Source organism: Scyliorhinus torazame, chromosome 16 (genome assembly GCF_047496885.1).
Source record: "Scyliorhinus torazame isolate Kashiwa2021f chromosome 16, sScyTor2.1, whole genome shotgun sequence".
Lineage (NCBI taxonomy): Eukaryota > Metazoa > Chordata > Chondrichthyes > Carcharhiniformes > Scyliorhinidae > Scyliorhinus > Scyliorhinus torazame.
Genome location: NC_092722.1, coordinates 9,792,184 through 9,818,665, shown reverse-complemented (window position 1 = coordinate 9,818,665; position 26,482 = coordinate 9,792,184). Strand labels below are relative to the sequence as shown.

General features: G+C 48.9%; 1 long non-coding RNA gene across 1 annotated transcript; it reads right to left on the bottom strand.

The window, feature by feature from the left end:
- Window positions 1-3,653: 3,653 nt before the first annotated feature.
- On the bottom strand, window positions 3,654-23,496 carry LOC140392333 (uncharacterized). Its single transcript, XR_011935291.1, has 2 exons — window positions 23,231-23,496; window positions 3,654-4,398 (listed from the first exon to the last, which is right to left on the bottom strand). It is a non-coding gene; the product is annotated as an uncharacterized lncRNA (long non-coding RNA).
- Between the last annotated feature and the right edge of the window lie 2,986 nt (window positions 23,497-26,482).

Genomic DNA, 26,482 nt, shown 5'->3' with positions numbered 1-26,482 from the left:
AACTATCCCAGTGGGATTCAGGGCCAGGTAAACTATCCCAGTGGGAGTCAGGGCCAGGGAAACTATCCCAGTGGGTGTCAGGGCCAGGGAAACTATCCCAGTGGGTGTCAGGGCCAGGGAAACTATCCCAGTGGGAGTCAGGGCCAGGGAAACTATCCCAGTGGGTGTCAGGGCCAGGGAAACTATCCCAGTGGGAGTCAGGGCCAGGGGAAATAGACTCCCGCTCATTGGAAACTATATCAGTAGGACACTTCTTGAGTGCTGGACCACTTGTTAATATCTTTCAGGTCCTAATGCCCATTTTGAGTCATCTACAAAATGGTCCTCGTGAATGACCCACCGAGATCCGTGCCTCGCCCCGATTGGACACACGCTATTCCACTACGGAGCTGTTTTGCTTTACACCTGTTTAATTACCAAGAAACAGAAGGAACACTTCCTAATGTCTACGCCTGATGGCAGCACGGTAGCACAGTGGTCAGCACAATTGCTTCACAGCTCCAGGGTCCCAGGTTCGATTCCGGTTTGGGTCACTGTCTGTGCGGAGTCTGCACGTCCTCCCCGTGTGTGCGAGGGTTTCCTCCGGGTGCTCCGGTTTCCTCCCACAGTCCAAAGATGTGCAGGTTAGGTGGATTGGCCATGATAAATTGCCCTTAGTGTCCGAAATTGCCCTTAGTGTTGGGTGGGGTTACTGGGTTATGGGGATAGGGTGGAAGTGTTGACCGTGGGTAGGGTGCTCTTTCCAGGAGCCGGTGCAGACTCGATGGGCCGAATGGCCTCCTTCTGCACTGTAAATTCTATGAGAATAACATCTATGATGGCCTGGTTGACAATTACAAGCAGCATCCAACAGACGTTCAACTCCAATCCAGCCTTTAAACAGTCACCAAAAATCTGTGCCTGGCAGCCTGCAGGAAAGACACAAGACAGGTGGGCCCAATACACTCAATGTGTGGGATTGAAATTACATTTCCAACCAAAATGTGTGCAGCCACAAGAGATAAAACAGCTTTTATAATTGTGAATTAATTTGAAAGAAAATTTCAATGCCGACTTAATTTGATTAAATAAGAAAGCAAAACATAACTGGCAGGAAATCATTTTCCTGTCTGAAAGAGTTCTCTACCAGTTATCTTTATTTTAAGAATACAGAATGACTCATTTTAAACAAAGCAGACAACATTTATAGAATTGAAATTACTTTCTGGAGTGGTGGATGTTGGGTAAGATTGCCGGTCCCATGAATTTTGTCCCTGTGACGGTTAGTTTGATAATTGGTTATTTGTAACATTAATTCTCTTCCTTGTTTTCAAAATTCCTCCATGTCCTTGCCCCTCCCTATCTCAGTAGTCTCCTCCAACCCTACAACCTCACGGGGTCTCTGCACTTCTCTGATTCTGGCCTTTTGTGCGTCCCCGGTTGATGGCTGTGGCCCCAAGCTCTGGCATTCCCTCCTACCTCTCACTGCACGTTCTCCTCCTTTCCGACTCTCCTTAAAGCCTCAGTGACCAAGCTTTTGATCACCCTCCCTAGGCTTGGCAACTGTGATTGAACGTATCCCTGGGAATTTCATCACATGACCTGAATTCCCATTCACTTGCAGACAAGATCCGGGACATTTACAATTCTGCACAGGCATTATTCAGCTGAGAGGAATTGGAATGTTTCCCTGGTGAAGAGTCGTTTTCCATCATGGTTCCATCCATCTTGCAGATGAGGTTAAAAGCCTCAAACATAACCCTCCCGATCACAGGTCCCCATAATTGCCAAAGAAAGAAAGGACTTGCATTTCATACAGCAGCTTCCAACGCTAATATCCATATTCTGCCAACCAGGAAGCCCTGGAGTGTATCATAGCCAATGAAGCTCTTTTGTAATGTAGGCCCTGCTGTAATGTAGAGAAAAAGGATATGGGCACACACGACAGAACATGGACACACTTCCCCAGCATGTAACAGCAGAATCACAAGTTGATTTACCTCTCCCATCGAGCTCCAATAAATCCATGATGTTGCTTGAAAGAAGCTTCAGGATGTGACAAGATAGCCGCTCCCAGGTTGCTTCTGAGTAGCATTCCTAAAGCATGAAAACCTCTCCCCAATCGTAACATGCTTCAAACCTCTTTGCTATCTTATAGAGAATAGCTCGTTATTTCAATCTCAGTTTTCTTCGTTCACATTTAAGTAAGCCCTTGTTTTATAGACAGAATATTGACAGAAAACATGCTGGGAGCTTGTTAGATACTTGCACAAGGAAAGTCAGTCTTCTAACACACTCCTAGTTTGATCCATATTGGCTACTCAGCCAGCTTCATTCACTAAATGTCAAATCTGACAACTTCCTCATATATTGAGTGTTTCTGCTTGTCTGTTTCCGTTGTGTCCACATCACAGACTAATATCCATAGTCTGCCAACATTTATATGAGTAACGCTAGCTAAACCAGACATGACCTGCTGAAATTGTGCTCCTGATAATGAAAACTTACAAACGGAAATTATCTAGGTATGGGTCTTGTAAATTTCAAGTGATGGCAGCTATTTCCTCTTGTGTGTTTGTCCCATTGTGGGATTGCCAAGCACTTCGCCAGGGTCCCGGGTTCGATTCCCGGCTTGGGTCACTGTCTGTGCAGAGTCTGCACGTTCTCCCCGTGTCTGCGTGGGTTTCCTCCGGGTGCTCCGGTTTCCTCCCACAAGTCCCGAAAGACGTGCTTGTTAGGTGAATTGGACATTCTGAATTCTCCCTCCGTGTACCCGAACAGGCGCCGGAATGTGGCAACTAGGGGATTTTCACTGTGACGGCATCGCAGTGTTAATGTAAGCCTACTTGTGACAATAAAGATTTTTTTTAAAAAAAAAATAATTTTAGAGTACCCAATTCATTTTTCCAATTAAGGGGCAATTTAGCGTGGCCAATCCACCTAGCCTGAGCATCTTTGGTGTTGTGGGGGCGAAACCCACGCAGACACGGGGAGAAGTGAAAACTGCACACAGACAGTGACCCAGAGCCAGGGTCAAACCTGAATAAAGATTATTATTAACAACTTCTTGGCCCTGCATTCTTCCAAGGTGAATAAAATAATTGCCGGGTCTTGGGATTTGAGGAGGATACGGAAAATGTCATGCATCTCCTCTGTGAGCCATCTGTTTAGCTCAAGTTCTGTTCATCCAGCGGAATATGGCACAACGAGCTGGCACTGCTCTATCGGACAAGGCATGCACCTTGGATAAGCGTCATATCAAACTAAACTAGTGAGGATTTCTTCTCATGAATCCAGCCAGAGCCCATGAATTATGTTCTCATTCCTAAGTTATCTACTCAGCCTCATTTATCACATTATTGCATGTGCAATATCATTGCAACAGCAGAAAGCTTATCTGACTGTCTCTTTGAATAAGATAAGGGGTGACACATAAGGAAGGTGAGTTGTGATTGGTAATATTTAGGTTAGTACATTGCTGTTGTGACCACAGGCACCATGGGTTAATGGAGTTGGTACTTTTGAGTGTTTAGAGCTCATTGGAGACATGCAAAATGCTATCCTCCTTCCAAATATTGATTGATTGATTGATTGCCACATGTACCGAAGTACATTGAAAAGTATTTTTCTGCGACCAAGGGAACGTACACAGTACGTACATAGTAGACAAAAAGAATAATCAACAGAATATATTGACAAATAGTATATCGACAAATAGTGATTGGTTACAGTGCGGGACAAGGGCCAAACAAAGCAAATACATGAGCAAGAGCAGCATAGGGTGCCGTGAATAGGGTTCTTACAGGGAACAGATCAGTCCGAGGGAGAGTCGTTGAGGAGTCTTGTAGCTTTGGGGAAGAAGCTGTTCCTATGTCTGGATGTGCGGGTCTTCAGGCTTCTGTACCGTCTGCCTGATGGAAGGGTCTGGAAGAGGGCAATGCCTGGGTGGGAGGGGTCTCTGACAATGCTCTCTGCCTTCCCGAGGCAGCCGGAGGTGAAGACAGAATCAATGTGCGGATGGCAAGTTTGTATGATGTATTGGACTGAGTTCACCACACTCTGCAGTTTCTTGCGATCTTGGGCCGAGCAGTTGCCATGCCAAGGTGTGATGCAGCCGGATAGGATGCTGTCTGTGGCACATCTGTAGAAGTTTGTGAGAGTTGATGCAGACATGGCAAATTTCTTTAGCATGTTTTTTTCGTGAGCACAGGGATCAGTGACACACTGGGGCTGGTTTAGCACACTGGGCTAAATCGCTGGCTTTGAAAGCAGACCCAGGCAGGCCAGCAGCACGGTTCAATTCCTGTACCAGCCTCCCCGAACAGGCGCCGGAATGTGGCGACTAGGAGCTTTTCACAGTAACTTCATTTGAAGCCTACTTGTGACAATAAGCGATTTTCATTTCATTTTTCATTTTCACTGGAGAGGTAAATAGAGACACAGGTTCAAGAGGAGAATCAACTGGGAAAAATGATAAACTTAAAGCAATTCATTGGAGCAAAGCACCTTTTATGAGTTGTGGACATGAATATTACAGAAAGACAATTTATAAAAAATTGACCAAATATATTCTCCCGAATCAGTCTCTAATCTCTTTTGACCAGGAAGAAAGACATTTTTTAAAAAAATAATTTTTATTAAAGGTTTTCATAAAATATCAATAACAAAATGAGAAAGAAAAAAGAACCCAACAGGGTTAAGTACAAAACACAATCTAAAAAAGCAACCCCCAAACCCCTCCCCCTGTACATAAATAATAAACGCCCCGACTTAACGCAACAGGTGTATACACCCCCTCAGACCCTCCAGTGTAAATAACATAAACAAAAATAAAGTAAACCCCCCCCCACCACCCCCCGAGCTGCTGCTGCCATTGACCAATGTCTATCGTTCTGCCAGAAAGTCTAAGAACGGTTGCCACCGCCTAAAGAACCCTTGTACCGACCCTCTCAAGGCAAATTTCATCCTCTGAAATTTAATGAACCCTGCCATATCGCTGATCCAGGATTCCACGCTTGGGGGCCTCATATCTTTCCACTGAAGGAGAATCCTTCGCCGGGCTACCAGGGACGCAAAGGCCAGAATTCTGGCCTCTTTCGCCTCCTGCACTCCCGGCTCCTCTGCCACCCCAAATATTGCGAGCCCCAGCCCGGTTTGACTCTGGATCCTACCACCCTCGACACCGTCCTCGCTACGACCTTCCAAAATTCCTCCAGCGCTGGGCATGCCCAGAACATATGGGTGTGATTTGCTGGGCTCCCTGAGCACCTAACACACCTGTCCTCACCCCCAAAGAACCTGCTCATCCTTGTCCCGGTCATGTGTGCCCTGTGCAGCACTTTAAACTGTATGAGGCTGAGCCTCGCGCACGAAGAGGAAGAGTTTGCCCTCCCTAGGGCATCTGCCCACGTCACCTCTTCGATCTCCTCTCCCAACTCCTCCTCCCACTTACCTTTCAACTCCACCACCGAGGCCTCTTCCTCCTCCTGCATCTCCTGGTAAGTTTCCGAGATCTTCCCCACTCCCACCCACCCCCCCGAGAGCACCCTGTCCTGTACTGTGTGTGGCAGTAGCTGTGGGAATTCCACCACCTGCCGTCTGGCAAATGCCCTTACCTGTAAGTACCTGAAGGTGTTCCCCGGGGGGAAGCCCGTACTTCTCCTCCAGCTCACCCAAGCTCGCGAACTTCCCGTCCACAAACAGGTCCCCCAACTTTCGTATCCCTGCCCTGTGCCACCCCGAAAACCCTCCACCTGTTCTTCCTGGGGCGAACCGGTGGTTCCCCCGTAATGGGGTCCACGCCGAGGCCCCTACTTCCCCCCTATGCCGCCTCCACTGCCCCCAAATTTTGAGGGCCGCCACCACCACCGGGCTCGTGGTATACCTCCTTGGAGGGAGCGGCAGCGGCGCCGTTGCCAGCGCCCCGGACTCGTACAGGAAGAAAGACATTGATAGTACCAGTACTGTTAGTTAATGTTCATGCCTGCAAATGTCAATTCTTCTCACAGATCCCTCTTGCCTTGGAGGTCGATGACGTTTCATCAGATTGGGCGACCACTTTGTGACATTCGTCCATTCGGTCCGCAAGTATGACCCCGAGGTTTCGATTCTCCACCTTGCTCTGACACTGACATCACTGACCTCTCTTCCAGTGGAACTCTAAGCAAGCTTGAGGAGCAGCACTTCATCTTTCGATTAGACGCATGACGGATTTCTGTGCTCGACACTGAGATCAACAATTCACATCATAATCACAGCCCCATTTTGTGTCCTTTGCCAGTTTTAGTTTTTCCTCATACTTTCGCTTTCAGTCAGCAGCACACCTGCCCCAAGCACAATCTTTTTTGTTCATTTAGAAACATAGAATTCCTACAGTGCAGAAGGAGGCCATTCGCCCCATCGAATCCGCACCGACTTTTTGGAAGAGCACCCCGCCTAGGCCCACTCCCCCACTCCACGCCTGCAACCCCCACCTAACCTGCACATCTTTGGACTGTGGGAGGAAACCGGAGCACCCGGGAGGAAACCCACGCACACACTGGGAGAACGTGCCGACTCCGCACAGACAGTGACCCAAGGCCGGAATCGAACCCGGGTCCCTGGCACTGTGAAGCAGTAGTGCTAATCACCGTGTCACCGTGTCGCCCATTACAATTCCCTTTGGCCTTGTGAGACTAACCGCGTGAACTGGGCAGGGTTCCACGGCAATGCCGCGGTGGGGGCGGAGCTTTGAAACATGGCAGGCCGTTCAAAGGCCCGTTGACTTTGGCGAGACAGGAGAATTCCGCCTGTGTAAAGTTCCGCCCGCTATTTATCAGTGAGATAGTTCAGTTGATGCACCTCATCCGACTGTTGCAGAAATCCAGGTGGATGGTACAAATTTCTTGGTACTAGTTAATGAACAGAGGCCTCTATCTTGGTAAACCCGAAACCAGTACCATGAAGAAAATTAATTAATCATTGAATCTCATTGCTACCTGTAGGATCTGACAACCAGCTTGGAGTAGGTTATCCGCCCGCCTTTGTGTAAGTGTCATATCCAATAATTGTCACATTATGTAGGACGCTGCACAAAAATGGCAACACATTTGTTGATGTCACAATCAATGGCTTGAAAATTATTTAATTGCACAACCCACATTGCGATATCTCTCAGAATGTGACCTGAGTAATTGTGCCTCATCCAACCCCAACCGAGCTGGCCAAAGAAGGAGAAAATACTTCCTAAATTACTTAATTACCTCTGAGATACACGGGATTAAAAGACTCTCCTTGCCCAGCAGTAAACAAGATAGTTGTAAAATATAAATGACAATCTCTTGTGCAGGTCTAATGCACTTTCTGGATTTTGTGTGGATTCCCAGCCATTACCACGTCAATGGTACCTGCTGTCAGCGTTACTCAGCTCGAATCAGCTGCTTAACCCAAATAATGTCCTTCTTTCATTGCGATACCCCTGCGGCAGTCAGCAATGCTAACTTTTTGGCAGCGATGTTGACGGTAATTTGCCTGGCTGAGTTGAAGAAGAATTTTGTGTGGCAGCACCCTCTGTTGAGCAAGCCCGGTATTACTGAGAGTCCTCCTGATCCTTGGAGAGATGGCAGTTTTTCAGGACATTGGTGAGTTTTGTTTGGAGCTGATGCACCTGGTCGCTGCATTTGCCTGCCCCGACACCAGAGCGTTTGACCAGCTACCTGGCAGCAGCAGACACGCGGTCTATACCCTGCGGTGCTTCTTGTAGCGTGCAAGGTGGGAAACCTCACCCCTCTCTTAAAAACCCTTGTTCACCAAGGAATTGAGGTTGTGTGCGGTGTCGGGGGGCAATGCTGGTGGCCGGGGTGAACTTCAGCAAAAGGACATAAGGAATGGGAACAGGAGTAGGCCATTCAGCCCCATTTGATCCTTTTTTTATTCATTCATGGGACGTTGGCATCACAGGCTGTTGCCCATCCCTAATTGCCCTTGAGGGGGCAGTTAGGAGTCAATCACATTGCTGTGAGTCTGGAGTCACATGTAGACCAGACCAGGTAAGGACGGCAGATTTCCTTCCCTAAAGGACATTAATGAACCAGATGGGTTTTTACGACAATTGACAATGGTTTCATGGTCATCATTAGACTTTTGCTGGAGGATCATCAATTTGGTGACAGACACTCTGATCTGCCTGAAACATGTTGGTTTTCCAGCACAAAGAGTTGTCCCCGACCGAGTGTTGCAGACTGGCACGTTCCAAGGTCCAAGACTATGTGCTGAGGGACGCACTAAAGCTTGGGACAGCCGCCACGAAGCACAGTGGGGGACGGTTGCTATCTAAGGCCTTTTGGCCAGATTGAACCGAAGGGAGGGGAACTGTACAGAACCCCCTTGGCTGTACGACTCACACTGAATGTGTACAGTGAAGGTTGCATGTAGCACAATTGTATTGAAGCACCTCAGAGTGCAGCTTGATCAATGTGGGCAACTTAAATACCTTTGCACCATTTGTAACAACCACCTTGATTTGTCTGTTTTGTTTCTTTGACTGTATTGAAGCACCTCAAGTGCGCAACATGATGTATGTAGAGGACCTGAATATTGCACTTTGTGTGACGGCCATTTTGAAAGGTTTGTAATATTCTTTCAATTATTTTACGAATAAAGCACATTTTTGAAAAAACAAAAGACTAGAGGGTCTAATCTAGATTGCTACTTTGGTGGAGTATCGACGGAGTATTCTATTGTCAGGAGTTACCATTACAAGTGAGTTGTTAGACTGCGCCCACAACTGTCACTTTTGACGGATGTTAAAAATGGCAAAGGGTATTTCAGAGGGGAGCTAAGTGGTTTAACGTGTGTCAATTCGCCAATGCCATCGGAGCGACGTTGACCTGTTCACTTGTCTTGATGCAGTGTGTGGGATGTCGCTGTGCAAAAAGCAAAACATTCCCGTGACAATGGCCAGCTGCACTTCAAAGTAATTGGCCAAGTCCTTTGGCAAATTTCATGAGGTTTGATGCAGCGCCCTACCGATGGAATTCCTTTTCAATACATTGCCATCCCAGAACTGGATCTTGTTGCCGTGGAGATCCTCCAGTGAATATTGTGCGGCTGTTCCAGCAGCAGCCAGAGCAGATTACAGCACAGCAGCGCTTGTTCAGAAGTTGTGATTTACAGCCAATTCGCTGGCAGCCAGCCGTTTGCTGGTAGCCGAGGGAAGTCGGTGCACATCAGTCAGGCATCAGTGGAGATGGGTCACGCCAGTCAACTTCTGGGGCTCCTCCATTCCACGATTCTGTTCCTGGTACAATAAGGGAGGGTGTGGTGTCTGGAGGCCGTTGTGCGAAAACCATCAGGGCCAGCTGGGCAGGTCACCCTGCAAGGCACAGACCCCATTGTGGAAGCTTCTGAGGTCACGAAAGGCACCATATAAATGCAAAGATCTCTCTCTCTTTACATTGGTGCAATAAAGTGCTGGGTTCACTGTGTGACTCATAGGCCAGAATTTTCCAGTCCTTTGTGCCAGCGGGATCTCCTGGTCCCGTCAATGCGATCGCAGATTTCAACCCCGTCGGTGGGGGGGGGGGGGGGTATTTTTCCGATGCGTTTTGTTTTCTTTTATCCTTTTATGGAATGTCAGTGTGACTGACAATCCAACTCCTGTTGCTCTTGAATTGAGTGTCTCGCTTGGCCATTTCAGAGCAAGTAAGAGTCCAGCACATTACCGTGCATCTAGAGTCACCTGTAGGTCAGCCCGGGTAAAGGTAGATTTTTGTTTAAAACAATCAATGATTAATTTCATGGTCACCATCACTGTGACTAACTTCTCAATTCCAGATTTATTAATTGTATTTGAATTCCACCTGCAGTTATGGTGGGATTTAACCCCGTGTCCCGGGGGGATTAGTCTGGGCATCTGGATTGCCAGTCCAGTGACATTCTATATCAGTCCTCTGCGTTCCGTCAAAGCCTGGTACACTGTAATGAGCTAAGCTTGAGCAAGACACTGCCCCTTATCCAGGTTCTGGTGATGCTTGCTGAGCTGTCACCTTGGGCGGCCTCAATTGGACTGGGTTGTGCTGACTGCAATGAGTTTAGTGGTTTGCAGTAACGTCTGCTGTACCGCACTCTGTATCCCAACCTAAATGAACAAAAACTTGGGACGGTGACACGGGGTCTGACTGCTTTGTGAGGAATTCGATGTTGTTAGATGAGCTGATTCACGGCGACGCAGTGGTTAGCACTGCTGCACCACAGCGCCAGGGTCCCGGGTTCAATTCTGGCCTTGGGTTACTGTGTGGAGTTGGCACGTTCTCCCCGTGTCTGCGTGGGTTTCCTCCGGGTGCTCCAGTTTCATCGTACAATCCAAAGGTGTGCAGGTTAGGTGGGGTAATGGGCATAGCATGATAGAGTGGGCCTAGGTAGGGAGCTCTTACAGAGGGTCGGAGCAGACTCAATGGGCTGAATGGCCTCCTTCTGCACTATGGTGGTTCTATGGGAAGAAAGCAGTAAATATTCCAGGCAATGCATTGACAGTGAGAACTCATTCTGAGCAAGTCGTCAGCTGATGCAGCTTCACATCCGATGATACTTTCAGTCTGTGACTATGGAGATACAATGGTTTTGTCTGTAACCCAGAATCTGAGGTTTAAATCACAGCAGGGTAAGTCTAGTAATGTTGACTGTTACCAAAAAAAGTTGACGATCATTGGAAATGGATGCTGGGGCCAAGGAATAGACATTTGGATTGCCTCGGCCAACCGCCCGAAACTTTCTCTAATCCTCACTGCCTCTCCTGACCTCACTTTCCTTCTCCTCTTTCAAACCTATCTCTTTGACCAGGCTCTCGGGAATCCTTCATCACTCGCCTGAGGAAGGAGCTGCGCTCCGAAAGCTAGTGATTCAAAACAAACCTGTTGGACTTTAACCTGGTGTTGGAAGACTTCTTACTGGTGTAATGTGTACAGTTCTGGTCACCACATAAGAGGAAGGATGTAACCGCTCTGGGGGAGTGTGCAGAGATGTTGCCAGGTCTGGAGAATGGCAGCGATGGGGAGAGATTGGACAGGTTGGGGTTGGTTTCCTTAGAACAGAGAAGGCTGTCATAACTGCGGTGTACAGAATTGTGAGGGAGTGGAGATAGAGTAGACAGGAGGAACCTGTTTCCCTTGGCAGAGAGTTCAAAAACCAGGGTTCGCAGATTCAAGGTAAGTGGCAGAAGGATTAGAGGGGACACGAGGAAAAACATTTTTACAAGGAGGGTGGTGGGTGTCTGGAATTCCCTGGCCGAGTTGTTGGTAGAGGCAGAGACACTAAACTCAGTACCTGGATCTGCACCTGCAGTGCTGTAAGCTGCAGGGCTATGGGCTGGGTGCAGGAAGGTGGGATTAGAAAAAGCACCTGGGTGTCCTCGGGCTGGCATGGCCAAGATGGGCCAAATGGCCCCCTTCTACGCTGTATCATTTCTATGGCTCTACAATGCCCCTCTAAGGAGGATTTTCCGGCCTTTCCCACCGGTGGGATCTTACAGTTCCGCCGTCGATGATCCCCTGGGAAAAGTTCCCCACTGGCAGATGGTGCAAACAATGGAAACCCCATTGACAGCGGCAGAACTGGAAGATCTTGTCGCCGGCCAATGGCAGGGTGCCACCGCTGGCACAAAACACGCCATGGGGTGGGGGTGGGGTAAGGGGGATGCAAAACCCTGCCCGCTATCTAAATAAAAGTTGCTGTTTTTGGCAAAGACCTTGATCAACGAGTAGCGCTTTAATGAGCTTGATGCTGAGTGAAATTATGCTGAGGAAGGAATTACAGAACAATGCGAAGGGAAGGGTGCAGGAAAGCAGACTGGTCTCCCTTACATGTGACTCCCGTCCCACAAAACCTTGACGTCTTGTTAGTGACCTAAGAACAAATAAATTTGCCTGAATTATATTTTAAGAACACGCACACACAGTAAGTTATTAAATTATGGCCCATCATATGTCCAAAGTTATTGTGCTCATAAAAGCTAATCTTACTGTAATTGGCTTGCTCGTAAAACCAGTACAATCTGTGGCATCAGATAACTTTGTTAATGATTACAGTAAGGGGATTTAATGTAAGAAGTTTCTTTTTGAAAGTTTGCTCCTCTCGTTTCCTGAAGCTTTACCCGGGGGTACAGGTAGAGTTGCTGAGCCTCGAGGAAGATTGAACACTGTTGGGAAATGTGGCAGCCAATTTGCAACACAGTAAGATCCCACAACCAGCAAAGTGATAACGACCAAATCAGCAGCTCCGACAGCATAGATTGCCCTCAGTACTGCACTGGATGCATCCAAATGGATTATGTGCGCAGATCTTTGTGTGGGGGATTTGTAACCATGGCCTTCTGAATCAAAGGCAAATGTCTGGCCCACAACACTATGGCTGACACCGCAGTAAGTGCTGCTGACGGGAGATTGGGTGATAAAGACATGTGAACATAGCAACAGGAGCAGGCCAATCAGCCCACCCAGTCTGTTTCACCTCTCGATTAGAAAAAGGCTGACCATCTACCTCCACACCACTTTCTTGCATCATCTCCTTGATCGCATCAGTCTCCAGGAATCTAGCAATTCCTGACTTGAACATGCTCAATGATTGAGCTTCCACAGCCCTCTGGGATACAGAATTCCGAAAATTCACCACTCACCCTCGAAGTGAAGAATTGTTCTCCTCATTTCAGTTTTAAATCGCCTGCCCCTTATTCTGAGACTGTCCCTTGTTTCGAGACTCACCGACCAGGGAAACAGCCTATCTGCATCTACCCTGTCAAGCCTTGGAAGAATTTCAGAAGTTTCAATGAGATCACCTCTCATTTTCAGTGACTACAGGCCCAGTTTTCTCACTCTCTCCTCGCAAAACCCTCCTGCCATTCCAGGGATTAATCTGGTGAACCTCCGTTGCACTCCCTCTATGGCAAGTATACGTCTCCTTAGATCCGGAGTCCAACACTGTACACAATACTCCAGGTAGTGTCACTAAGGCGCTCTATAATTGCAGCAGGTGTGGGAAAATGTCACTTTCATAAAAAGAAATGAAGGCAATGTCTTGGTGTTGGTTAAAAAGCATGTAAGACAAGGTCCAAAACCATGGTGACCAGGAGACACTTCAATTGTGGGGCCCAGGAAGGGGTGGGGAGCTGCTGGTGACCCTGAGAGCTGGGCTGGGCAGGGTTAAAGCAATCAAAACGTACAACCCCTCTGGTGGAGTCGCAACTTTCAGGCTCACTCAAACCACTCAACACTCTAAGGCTGTCCTGGAAACATGGGGCAGAAGGCGTCCCTTACGCCAAAAACAAGGGGCGACCCCTGAAAGGACGGGGCGGTTGGTCACCCTGCCTGCAACAAACGGGTGTTGCAAGAAGGGTGTGTTGGATGGCCCTTTGAGACGGACGAGCTTTGTTTCCCTCGAGTTGCTTCATCCAAGTTGTCGGGCCAGAGAAAGTTGAAATACCTCAGCACATCTGTTCTTGTGTTTGCAACCAATCCATCCCCTGAAGCAAAAGGCTGACATGTTGAAACAATCAAGCATTTGTGTCACACTTCACACATTTGTATTGACCTCCTAATGGGCAAATAGTTTGACACTACAGGGTATATTTAAGATAACGACTCGGGCATTATCTTATTAGCACTTGGTATTCCCAATGTAGCCCAACTGGACAAATTGAAGGCAATAACTAAAATGTTAACTAGTTCCATTGCTTTATTCACCAGACAAGATCAATGGCATCTGATTTTTTGGTTCTATTTTGTGTATTATTTTTTAATGTTATTTATATTCTCATTGTCCGCTGAAGGCTTTACCGTCATATTATGCTGCAGAGCTTAATTGTCCTTTAGATTGCCAATGAGTGTGAACTTTCTATGCAAGAGATGTGTATTTGTAGCTTTGTGCAATGTTATGCAAATATCAAACTCTTGCATCATTTGGAAGAGATTTACAAACCGTAAGGTAGTGGTCAGAGGGGAGATCTGGGAGTTCAGGAAAAAGATTGGGCAGGTCAGGGCGGAGAGGCTGGAAGTCAGGGAGGGGCGATCTGGATTGCAGGGCAAGGGAGACTGATCACGAGGGAAGTAGGTTAGTTTGAGGGTCTTGGGAAGCACTGTCTCATTCTCTTGTCCCACAAGCAGTGCTGGAAAAGGCTTTGGCCTGCTGGATCCGGCCATTTTCTCCTCCTTCAACTGTGGATTTCCCTGGAAAGCATCACCAACTACAAGTGTCTTGTAAAATCTAAGTACAATTTGGTGCATGCAGCGGCATCAACAGGTTTCAATGACAGAGCTGCCCCCCCCCCCCCCCCCCCCCAGTGGCAGAAACCCTGTCCACTCTTTTAAACTGGGTGCACTGAAGGTAGGTTTGGGCTAGTTCCATATTTTTGTAGCTTTAATTAATCCTTCCCCTGTCTCTGGCCCATCCTTGCTGGGCGGGTTGGGGGTGTGGAGAGGGTGTGGGGGTGGGGGGGTGGTAGGGGGGCAGGGAGGGGGGTAGGGGGCGGTGGGGTAGGGATCGGGGGGGTAGGGGTGCGGGAGGGGGTTGGGATTGGGGGGTGGGGGGGGGGGGGGTGGCCAGATAGGCATTTAAATCCTACCCTATGCTTTGAAGCTGTGTACTCTCATGATTTTGTTAGTGGGTCGGAACAAAAGGACGTCCTTTACTTTCATTATTGGTGAATTCACTGTTAATTCGCTGTTAGGGCAGCACGGTAGCATTGTGGATAGCACAATTACTTCACAGCTCCAGGGTCCCAGGTCCGATTCCGGCTTGGATCACTGTCTGTGCGGAGTCTGCACATCCTCCACATGTGTGTGCGTGGGTTTCCTCCGGGTGCTCCGGTTTCCTCCCACAGTCCAAAGATGTGCAGGTTAGGTGGATTGGCCATGATAAATTGCCCTTAGTGTCCAAAATTGCCCTTAGTGTTGGGTGGAGGTGTTGACCTTGGGTAGGGTGCTCTTTCCAAGAGCCGGTGCAGACTCGATGGGCCGAATGGCCTCCTTCTGCACTGTAAATTCTATGATAATTGAAAGGTTGCCGATAGAACCTTTACTTGCCTACTTTCCCTCTTACTGCACAGGCTTCAGTCCAGCAGGTAAAGTTCAATCTCTTTCTTTCCTGGTCTCTCTCCTCTTGAAAACCCATTGCTGACGTAAAGGTCCAGACGCCAGGATTCACGGTAGATAGGCCTGATCCTTGGCAGCAAGGGCCAGCTGGCATTCTGAACCCTGGGCCATCAAATCCAGCCCTGAATGACTGGCACTTTCACCAGGCTCCTGGATCCACGAGAGAACATTCGGCCCATCAAGTTTGCAACCATCCACAAAAGCCCTAATCTTCCTCACCGGCTTGTATCATTTGCCTCTCAATACCCCTCCCTTTTGAGCCAACAATTTTGGGCCCCACAATTGAAGTGTCTCCTGGTCACCATGGTTTTGGACCTTGTCTTACATGCTTTTTAACCAACACCAAGACATTGCCATTATTTCTTTTTGGAAAGCGTTATTGTTGGTTTTAGAAGACTTTGCCAACATTCATTTTGTGATCATCCTTGCTGCCGTCCAGCTGATCAGTCGGTGTCAACTGCCACTCACCTCTCTCACGTCCTTCGTCGTGCTGAGGAAGCCTATCTGGTTCCCCTCAACGTCCTCAGCGCCTGTGGAAAAAGCGCTAATTTCACGAGCCTCTCTGCGGGACAGTAACCCTATCCTCCTGACCCGACAAAACTGCCTTTCCAAATTGACAGGGTGGATGTGGAGAGGATGTTTCCTCTTGTGGGAGAATCTAGAACGAGGGGCCACTGTTTAAAAATAAGGGGGTCGCCCATTTAAAACTGAGATGGGGGGAATTTCTTTCTCTCAGAGGGGGGGGTGAGTCTCTGGAACTCTCGTCCTCAAAAGGCAGCGGTAGCAGAACCTTTGAACGTTTTTAGTGCAGAGCCAGATAGATTCTTGATTAACAAAGAGGGGTGAAAGGTGATCGGGGGTCGGCGAGAACGTGGGGTTGAGGTCACAGTCAGATTAGCCAGGAATTTATTGAATGGTGGAGCAGGCTCGAGGGGACGAGTCGCCTCCTCCTGATCCTAATTCGAATGTCTGGATGTGTATTTGTGTGTTCCATTGTGTTCAATCCTTTCCAGAAGAGGGCTGATTCCAATGCCCAGCAGGTTTGAAGAGAGTCAGTCCACAACGTTTGAAACAAGTTAAGATAACCTCTGCGGTGGGCATGTGGCAGGGCAGATATGGAAAACAATTACACAAACTAGATTAGCAAAGCAGCTTATTTATTTAGTGAAAAATGCGTTCTGTGGAATTTCTCCGTCGGCGGAATCCTCCACTTTGCCAACGACGCGGACGTGGCCCCAATGGGAAACCCCATTGGCCGGCTTCGGGAACAGAAAATCCTGCTGGTGGGTTGGGGGGTGGGGGGTGGAAAACAGGGCTGGAGCCAACGGAGAATCCCGCCCATCGTTTTCCATTACAATGAAGAGCTTGTTAAGCCCAATGACTCCTGTAAATATATGTTCTGCGCTGTTACATCTATTTGCTTGTTCTTTCCCTATTTTTAAACGTTTTTAGCCGTTAAACCCCAAGAAAGGGTCCAGTCTAATATTATTATTACTAAGACAACAACGATTTGCTTTTGCGAAAGCACCTTCGATGTAATAAAATGCCCCAAACTGCTTCAAAGGAACATTATTAAAACAAAACATGACGAGAAAATTAAGTTCGCCCTGAGAGGATCAATATTAGGGTTCCTTCGGAGGTGGCAGCCGCTTATCGATTTCTTCGGGGAAAACTAAACTGTTAGCAGATTGAATAAGGGGGGAGGGTTAAGGATTAAGGGGGGGCAGGGGGAGTTAGGTTAGGTTAGTTTAGTTTAGGTGGGAACAGTGAGAAGAGATGGAGGGGGACTGAATTATGTTTACATTTGTATTTGTATCTTTTGTTGTTATAAAACCATAAATGCCTTAATAAAATGTTTGTTAAAATAAAACATGACCCCGAGTCACATAACCAGATATCAGGGCAGATAACAGAAATCTGGTTAAATAGGCAAATTTTAAGAGGTCGTCTGTCCTTTTTATTTCTTATTCTTTCTCGGGATATGGGCATTGCTGGATAGGGCTGCAATTATAGTCCATCTATAATAGCTCTTGAGCTAGGAGTCTTGCTGAGCCATTTAAGGGTTAACCACATTGCTGTGAATCTGTTGTCACATTAGGCCAGGACATGTAAGGACGGTAGACATCCTTCCCTATTAGTGAACCAGACCGGTTTTATGGCAATCAGCATTGGTTCCATGTCCATCATTAGACCTTTAGGGTGAGATCCACTGGCTGCATTGTGCCCAAAAAGCAGCACGGCCGGAAGATGGCGTGAGATCCCTCTTCCGGGATCAACCCAGTTCACCATGCCTCGCAAGATCTAACGCGATGTCGCAAAGCTACATAACAGAGTGAGGCAGCTCAACTCACTCTAACACACATTCCCAACATCTCCCTGAGGCGTTGGGATCTAACCTCCTCACCTTGGAGACCTTGGGCCAGTGCTGGTGCCCACAAACGGGGACCAGATGGAACGGCCCTTGTGGGGGTCTCCCAGGGATCGGAGGCCCCAGGGTGCATGTCTTCTGGGCAGGGTGACACCCTGGCAATTCTAATGTTGCCCGGGCACCCAGGCATTGCCAGCTTGGCACCATTGTGCTGCCAGCCGGGCACTGCCAAGGTGCCCAGGTGACACTGCCAGCTGGCAGGGACACTGCCAGGGTGCCTGGACGGCACTGCCAAGATTCCACGCTGGCATTTTTACATAGCGGGGATCAAGCCTGGCGATGCCCTGCGTGGGTGGAGGGGTGGGAGGCCAAGGAACCTTATCAGTGAGTTGGGGCTTGGGGGGTTACGTCGGGGGGGGGGGGGGGGGCCGAGCCCCTCAAATGTACAAAATGGGACTATGTGCAGCCTCGGCCACCTGTTCCCCGCTGAGGCCCTTGATCCACCCAAATGGCCAATTGATAGCGTGGTATTTCTCGGTGCTCCAGCTCCGAGTGCCGGGAGACACCGGGCTAATCGCGTGCGTAATGTCTGGTGCTTTGTTCCCATTTGGGTAGATCACACAGTTCATTTCAGATTTTTTATTCAATTCAAATTTTAACATCTGCCGTGGTGCGATTCCAACGTGGGTCTCTGGATTTTTAGTCCAGTGACAATCCCACTCCGCCATTGCCTCTCCAGTGCGCTATTGGCCTCTCCTTAAAGGAGGAAAGAGAGTAAGGGAGGAGGAGGTTTAGGGCGGGGCTGTTGTTCACCTCACCCCAGTATCATTTCCTTTGACGCTGTTTAACAGGCAGCAGAATCAATATTGCCCATGATCAGAAATACCCTGACTCTGTGGGATGTAGGGAGATAGAGCTAATCCACAAGAGACTTCTTGGACTGAGAGTCCAAACATGGCAACAGAAACTGTGGGGGCGATTCTCCGATATTGACCCACGTGTTCGCGCCGTCGTGAACGCCGTCGCGTTTCACGACGGTGCAAACAGGGCCCGGGCTGGACCTATTCTGGCCCCCACAGGGGGCCAGCACGGCGCTGGAGCGGTTCGCGCCGCTCCAGCGTCCTTACGCGGTGCCAAATGGGCGCCGTGCCAACCCGCGCATGCGCAGTCGGGGCAGCCCAATCCTGCGCATGCGCGGGGAACGTCTTACGCACACCGGCCCCTCACCAACATGGAGCCGGTGTTCTGAGGTTGCGCGCGGAAGGAGGTAGGTCCGGGTGGGGGAGAGGCCGGCCCGCAGATCGGTGGGGCCCGATCGCGGGCCAGACCCCATCGGAGGCCACCCCGGTGAAGGAGCCCCTCTTCCCCCCCCCCACCTCTCCCCCACAGGCCGCCCCCCCAGCGTTCCCGCAGAGTTCCCGCCGGCAGCGACCAGGGGTGAACGGCGGCGGCGGGAACCTGTCGTGTCGTAGCGGCCGCTCGGCCCATCTGGGCCGGAGAATCGCCGCTCGCCGGTTCTCCGAGCGGCCCGGTGCGAATCGCGCGCCGCTGGTTTCCGGGGGGGTGGGAGAATCACGTGCGGGGGTCGGGGCGGCGTGGCGCGATTCGCACGGTGCCCCGGCGATTCTCCCACCCGGCGTGGGGGGGGGGGGGGGGGGGGGGAGAATAGCGTCCCATGTAGTGTAACAATCGTGGCCCCTCAAATTTGCATCCTCAATTTCCTTTCCACAGTTGGGCAACCTTTAATATTCTCCATCAAGACCACATGGTCACCTGGGCTGATTTTTCCTTTTGAAACAGAGCCAATTGTAAGGGACCCATCTCCAGTCCTAGGGCGTCATTCTCCGACACCCCGCCGGGTCGGAGAATGGCCGTTGGCCGCCGTGAATCCCGCCCCCGCCCCCGCCGAAGTCTCCGGTACCGGAGATTGGGCGGGGGCGGGAATCGGGCCGCGCCGGTTGGCGGGACCCCCCGTTCAATTCTCCGGCCCAGTCCCGCCCAGAAATTGCCTGTCCCGCCGGCGTAAATCAAACCTGGTATTTACCGGCGGGACCAGGTGGCGTGGGCGGGCTCCGGGGTCCTGGGGGGGCGCGGGGCGATCTGACCCCGGGGGGTGCCCCCACGGTGGCCTGACCCGCGATCGGGGCCCACCGAACCGCGGGCGGGCCTGTGCCGTGGGGGCACTCTTTCCCTTCCGCCTCCGCTACGGCCTCCACCATGGCGGAGGCGGAAGAGACTCTCCCCACTGCGCATGCGCGGGAAACGTTCAGCGGCCGCTGACGCTCCCGCGCATGCACCGGGAAACTGTCAGCGGCAGCTGACGCTCCCGCGCATGCGCCGCATTTCCGCGCCAGCTGGCGGGGCAACAAACGCCATTTCCGCCAGCTGGCGGGGCGGAAATCCCTCCGGCGTCGGCCTAGCCCCTCAATGTTGGGGCTCGGCCCCCAAAGATGCGGAGCTTTCCGCACCTTTGGGCCGGCGCGATGCCCGTCTGATTGGCGCCGATTTGGGTGCCAGTCGGCGGACATCGCGCCGTTGGGGGAGAATTTCGCCCCTGATCATCAAGCTCAGTCGAGGCCGAAAGTAAAACTTTGGAACTTGTTGCTCCGCCCGGCTCCCTGGAATAACTATCGAGGAATCTCTGCTTGCTCTGCGAAGAGTGAAATATTTAACTCTCAATTTACAACAACAAGAAAATCCACCCATTTGCGCTAAGTATTGGCAGAAGGTTACACTGAATCCGAAAGGAAATGTCTACCTAAACCATGGGATACAATTGGCAGCAGGATAGGTTTGGTGACGAGGCTGCATTGAATCAACAGGATGTGGTTTACAGCATTGAAAGTGAATGTGGAAAATATTTCATGGGCAGGAACTGCACATCAGTATCATCAAGATCGCTGCGTGTGAAAGAATATGTTGTAGAGTAGATCAATCCGTTTGTGATTCAGACCTTAACACTGAAACTGCAAGTGACAATTGGGTTAAAACGTTCCAGATTGCAATGCCACAAATAAACCATCCACTGCTCCTTCTCACTAAATGATTGGCATTTAAACAACCACCGACCTATAAGGCTCTCATGAAAAACCTTCAGTGAACCGTTCGATTCTGGTACACAAGAACAAACGATTTCTTTAAATTATGAAAAACGCTCAAAACTCTACAAACCTCGTGGCCCCGGGGGAAGCAAAGAATTGGCACAACTTTTTTTTTTAATTTTAGAGTAGCCAATTATTTTTATTTTCCAATTAAGGGGCAATTTAGCGTGGCCAATCCACCTACCCTGCACATCTTTGGGTTGTGGAGGAGAAACCCTCGCAGACATGGGGAGAATATGCAAACTCCACACGGACAGTGACCCAGGGCCGGGATTCAAACTCGGTTCCTCAGCATCTCAGTCCAAGTGCTAACCACTGCGCCACATGCCAACCTTAAAATTCGCAACTTAAAAAAAATAATTTAGAGTACCCAATTAATTTTCCAATTAAGGGGTAATTTAGCGCGGCCAATCCACCTACCCTGCACATCTTTGGGTTGTGGGGGCGAAACCCACGCAAACACGGGGAAAATGTGCAAACTCCACACGGACAGTGACCCAGAGCCGGGATCGAACCTGGGACCTCGGCGCCGTGAGGCTGCAGTGCTACCACTGCGCCACCGTGCTGCCCTAAAAGGCACAGCTTTAACAATCATTTTCAGGGCAGTACGGTGGTGCAGTGGGTTAGCCCTGCTGCCTCACGGCGCCGAGGTCCCAGGTTCGATCCCGGCTCTGGGTCACTGTCCGTGTGGAGTTTGCACATTCTCCCCGTGTCTGCGTGGGTCTCACCCCCACAACCCAAAGATGTGCAGGGTAGGTGGATTGACCACGCTAAATTGCTCCTAAATTGGAAAAATGAATTGGGGACTCTAAATTTATTTTTAAAAACATCATTTTCCAGAGAAGGCCCAGTCATATCCTCTCAAAAGCATGCCACTGTGAGTAACTGTCTATCATTACTTTGCACTGAATTGGACCGTCTCTTTCAGGCTGGGGCTGGGCGCTAACCTGGATGGGTCACCGCAACACGGCTCTAGAAACCTGCAACCTTCCAAGGTTGCATGTTGACGTGACTTGTTGCCCTGTCTCCAGATTCACTATCTAACCTCTCCACCAGCACCATAGCTGCAGTAAGATAGATCTACAGGTCTCACCGCGGCAACACACTGGGCGGAATGGTACGGCCGAGTCGCGTTTGGGCCGGACCGGGAGCCGGACGAGCCGCTCAAATGTCAATTGAATTCGGCGAGACCGGAAAATGCCGCCAGTGGGAAGGACTGACCAATTCTACCCACGAGGTTTATTGAAGAGCAATTCTCTCCCCTGTGGTGTGATCTCTACCGCCGAGGACAACAGCAGCATTGATACGAGAGCACCGTATTTGCGTATCGTTCCAATCTATCCGAACACGGACATGTATTGCTGTTCCTGCATGGTCACTTCCTCAGGATCCAGGAATTCCCTGTTCCATATTGTGGGAAAACCACACACACACACACAAGGGTTGCAGTAATTCAGAGAGTCACAAACCACTTCAGTGTAACCAGGAACCGACAAAAAATGCAGACTTGTCTCATCCCAATGATATACTTTTTAAATATAGAGGCTGTACCTTTAATGAAAGGACATTAAATATTCAAGGAGCAGAAGGACCGTTGTGTTCCAATGAATGTGTCATTAAAGGAGATAGTACAAGATGGTTAAAGAGACAAGTGGAATCCTTGAGGCACTAAATACAAAAGTTAGGAGATTGCTAAACTTTCACAGGATTTTACTGAGGCCGCACAGTGGTTAGCACAGTAGCTTCATAGCGCCAGGGACAGGGTGCGATTCCCGGCTTGGGTCACTGTCTGTGCGGAGTCTGCACACTCTCCCCGTGTCTGCGTGGGTTTCCTCCGGGTGCTGAGACAGACTGAACTGAAATTCAGCCAGCTGCCCCGATGGGGTTTTAGTCAATGTCCCAAGAACATTAAAATGGGCCTCAGGATTATGGTCTGGTGAGATTATCACTGCCTCCCCAAAAACATTGGCAAAAACATGGGGTCCATAATCAGGGGCATCGAGTTTGCAGTCAAGGAATTCACCTCAATTAGAATGTTTGTAGAAAGCAATCAAAACTGCCTCCCTGAAACAGTTCATCAGGTGGATGAGCTGTGACTCCCTGGTGGTCCCTGGTGAGTTGCAAACATCCGTTGTAATCCCTGCAACAGACTTGGAGATGTTGATCACTCTCACTTAAGTGACAAAATAAAGCAAGAGGTGAAAACAGACGGTTAAACCCAGTGCATTTTGTGGTCCTTTGACGTCACAGCGGGGCATTTGCAGAAATACCAGTAACTGGAAATATCTGAGGGAACTGGGTCTGAACACAATTGGACCCCTCATTACAGAGTGGCAGTATTTTTGTTTCTTTGCTGGGTGATGTCTGGGAGTAAAGAATGTGTTTTCGAACACCACAGTGTCACTGGAAAGAATTCAAAGTCCTGGTAACTATGCATGCACTAAACTCTTATCATGTCATTCTTTAAAATGTTAATCCAGATATCTTTGCCAAGATCCTAACTGCAGCCACACGACACTCTTGCACACACACACTCACTACCAATGGATGGAAATCAGGAGGGTCACTATTTTGGAAGGTAATAACATTTGTTTTTACTCCTGTGGCAACTGTCTCCATGGAAACCCGGAACGTTTTTTCCAGACAATTGAGAATTTTTTTACCTTTTCTGCACATTCCTTGGATTTGATTCCAGTTGCTTCCAAGAATAATTCCCATTGCGCCTCCAATTACAGCATTTTTGTTCAGCTTGCTCTGCAGAGCTCCAGGCACATGAAGTTAATTTGTTTGCTCTTAGCTCTCCAGTTTCCCCTGAAAGGTTAGAATATGCAGGCATTAGGATGTGACAGATACAAGCTAAAGATTCAAATACCAAGCTGAATGTTTTCCCAGCCCTTTGGAATATTCAAAGGACCACACTGGGTACCAACACATGGTCTGGCAAGGACTAATGGCAGCAGGAACAAGAATAATTGTCTTGCGGGGAGTTACAAGGCAGTAAAACCAATTGAGGGATTCAAATGACATCATAAAGCATGAGAGCAAAGCTTGGATGGTTTACTGATGTTAGCAGATTGCCATAGTAACAGCACTTAACCCCTTCCTGGGTATTTCTTACCATTGACTTGACTTCCCGATTTCTTCTGAAGGTGGTAACTTGGGCTGGGGTACAGTTCCCAAAATGGTAGCCTTTGATACCTATCGCAATGACCCTTCGTTATGGATGTTAACAGGCTAGTTGATGATGACATTGAGAGCACAAGAATGGGACATTAAACTGAGCAAAATTCAATCCTAAAATGATATTGTCACACATTCATCCAAAGGAAAGGCTACCTTTCATGTGTATAGCGCCTTCGATAACCTCAGGATGTCCTCATGTACTTAACAGCCAATGATGCACTTTTGAAGTTACACATGTGGGTAAACAGTAATGTGATCATTTGTTTCTGTGATCTTCATTGAAGATAAATATTGCTCACAACACCAGGGAGAATCTCTCTGCTCTTCACCTCAATCGTGTCATGATATTTTTTACGTTCACCTGAGAGTAAAGAGACATTTAAAGGGCAGCACATTTAAACATCATCAAGAAAAGGGAAAACAAAATACATCATTAGATACAGTATTCACCCCGTGGACTCAGCGAGTGAATACAATGGCCAACATGATGCTCAGCTGAAAATAACAAGTGCTCTCTCTTGAGATTGGGTCTGTGTGGATTTATCTAATCTCAGTTGGTGCTGTCTTTAGAGATGATGCAGTTGATCTTCGTTCCAACATTCTTACTCTTGGTCACGAATGTATCAGAAGTAGCTCAGTTGGTTGCACTTTCACCTCTGAACTACAATTGGGTTCAAGCCCGCCCACTAGTTGGGAGTGCCGACTTGCTGTGGGATGAGATGTTCAACTGAGGCCCTGTCAACCCAGTTTGTACTAGACTAGAATCATACACTGCTTCAGCACACAACTCTTATACCCACCTATTTCTCACTCTCTAAACTTTTTAACAATTTGTTGGTTCAAGTAAGTGTCAATTTCCTTTTGGGAGAACATGTGGAAGATAATTTGTGCAGAGAATTCCACATTCTAATGATCATCTGTAGAAAATGATTTCTCCCAACTTGATTCATTATTTCTTTGCGGTTAATTAAATTTGGAACCACCTTGTTAATCAGTGACGACAACCTATTACTGCTTAATAACTCGTTGTAATCTTCAAGAGGTTACACAGCAACATTCTCTGTTATAGTGAAAAGAACCAAAACAGCTTCTTGAATCATCCTAATCTCAGAATCACCACCCTTATTCCTGCTAATCGTTGAATAATCAGGGCTGCACCTTTTCCGTTTCTTCCATTTCCTTCCACTTTATAATCTTTATTAGTGTCACAAGTAGTCTTACATTAACGCTGCAATGAAGGTACTGTGAAAAGCCCCTAGTCGCCACACTCCGGCGCCTGTTCGGGTACACAGAGGAAGAATTCAGAATGTCCAATTCACTTAACAGCACGTCTTTCGAGACTTGTGGGAGGAAACCAGAGCACCCGGTGGAAACCCACGCAGACACGGGGAGAACGTGCAGACTCCGCACAGACAGTGACCCAAGCCGGGAATCAAACCTGGGACCCTGGTGCTGTGAAGCAACAGTGCTAACCCGGTAATCGTGACCATGGAAACCATTGCCAAATATCGTAAAACCTGTCGGGTTCACTAATATGCGTTAGGGAACGTCAGGCCTGCATGTGACTCCGGGCCCTCAGCAATGTGGTTGACTGTTAAATAGCCGAGCAACCCACTCAGTTGTATCAAAACCACTACAAATCCTACAAAAAGGAATGAAACCAGATGGATCACCCAGTTTGGCGGCATGAAATGACACCAGCAAACGCGACCCTGAAAAGTCCTCAATACTAACATCTGGGAGCTTGTGCTAAAATAGGGACAGCTGTTCCACAGACTAGTCAAAACAACGGTCTGACATGATCATACTCATGGAATACAGACAATGTATGTCCCAGACACAACCATCACCATCCCTGGGTATGTGCTGTCCAACTAGCAGGGCAGAGGTGGCGGCACCGTGGTAGACAGTCGGGAGGGATTCTCAACATTGACTCTGGGCCCCATGAAGTCTCAGGGCATCAGGTCAAACATGGACAAGGAAGCCTCCTGCTGATCCCCACCTGCCGCCCTCCCCCTCCGCTGATGAATCAATCCTCCTCATTGTTGAATACTTGGAGGAAACGCAGAGGGAGACTGAGGGCACAGAATGTACCCTGGGTGGGCAACTTTAATGTGCATCACCAAGAGTGGTTCGATAGCACACAACTGACCGAGCTGGCTGAGCTTGAGATTAGGTCTGTAGCAGATGGTGAGGGAATCAACAAGAGGGAAAAATCTACTTAACCTCATCATCACCAATCTACCTGTCATAGATGCATTTGTCCATGCCCATATTGGCACGAGTGACCATCGCATCGTCCTTGACGCACGGTGGCAACTCATCAAGGTTCCTTCAACAACACCTTCCAAAACCGCAGCCTCTACCACCTAGAAGATAAGGGCAGCATACACAGGGCAACACGACCACCCGGAGATTCCCCTCCGGACTTCGAACTACATCACCATTCCTTCACTGTCACTGGGTCAAAACCCTGGAACTCACTCCCTAACAGCACTGTTCGAAGGAGGAAAGTAATCCATTTTTACTTACAGCCAAAGGCACTTAAGATACATCTCAGTTCTCGATTAACTTTGCTAATCATAGGTTTGAACTGACTGAACAGTCTCTGTGAATCCTGAAGGTCCTTGAGAGGTTGCACAGGGGATTTACCAGAATGACTCCAGAAGTGAGGGATTTTAGCTACAAGGTTAAGTAGGAGAAGCTGGGGGTTGTTCTCCTGAGGATAGGAG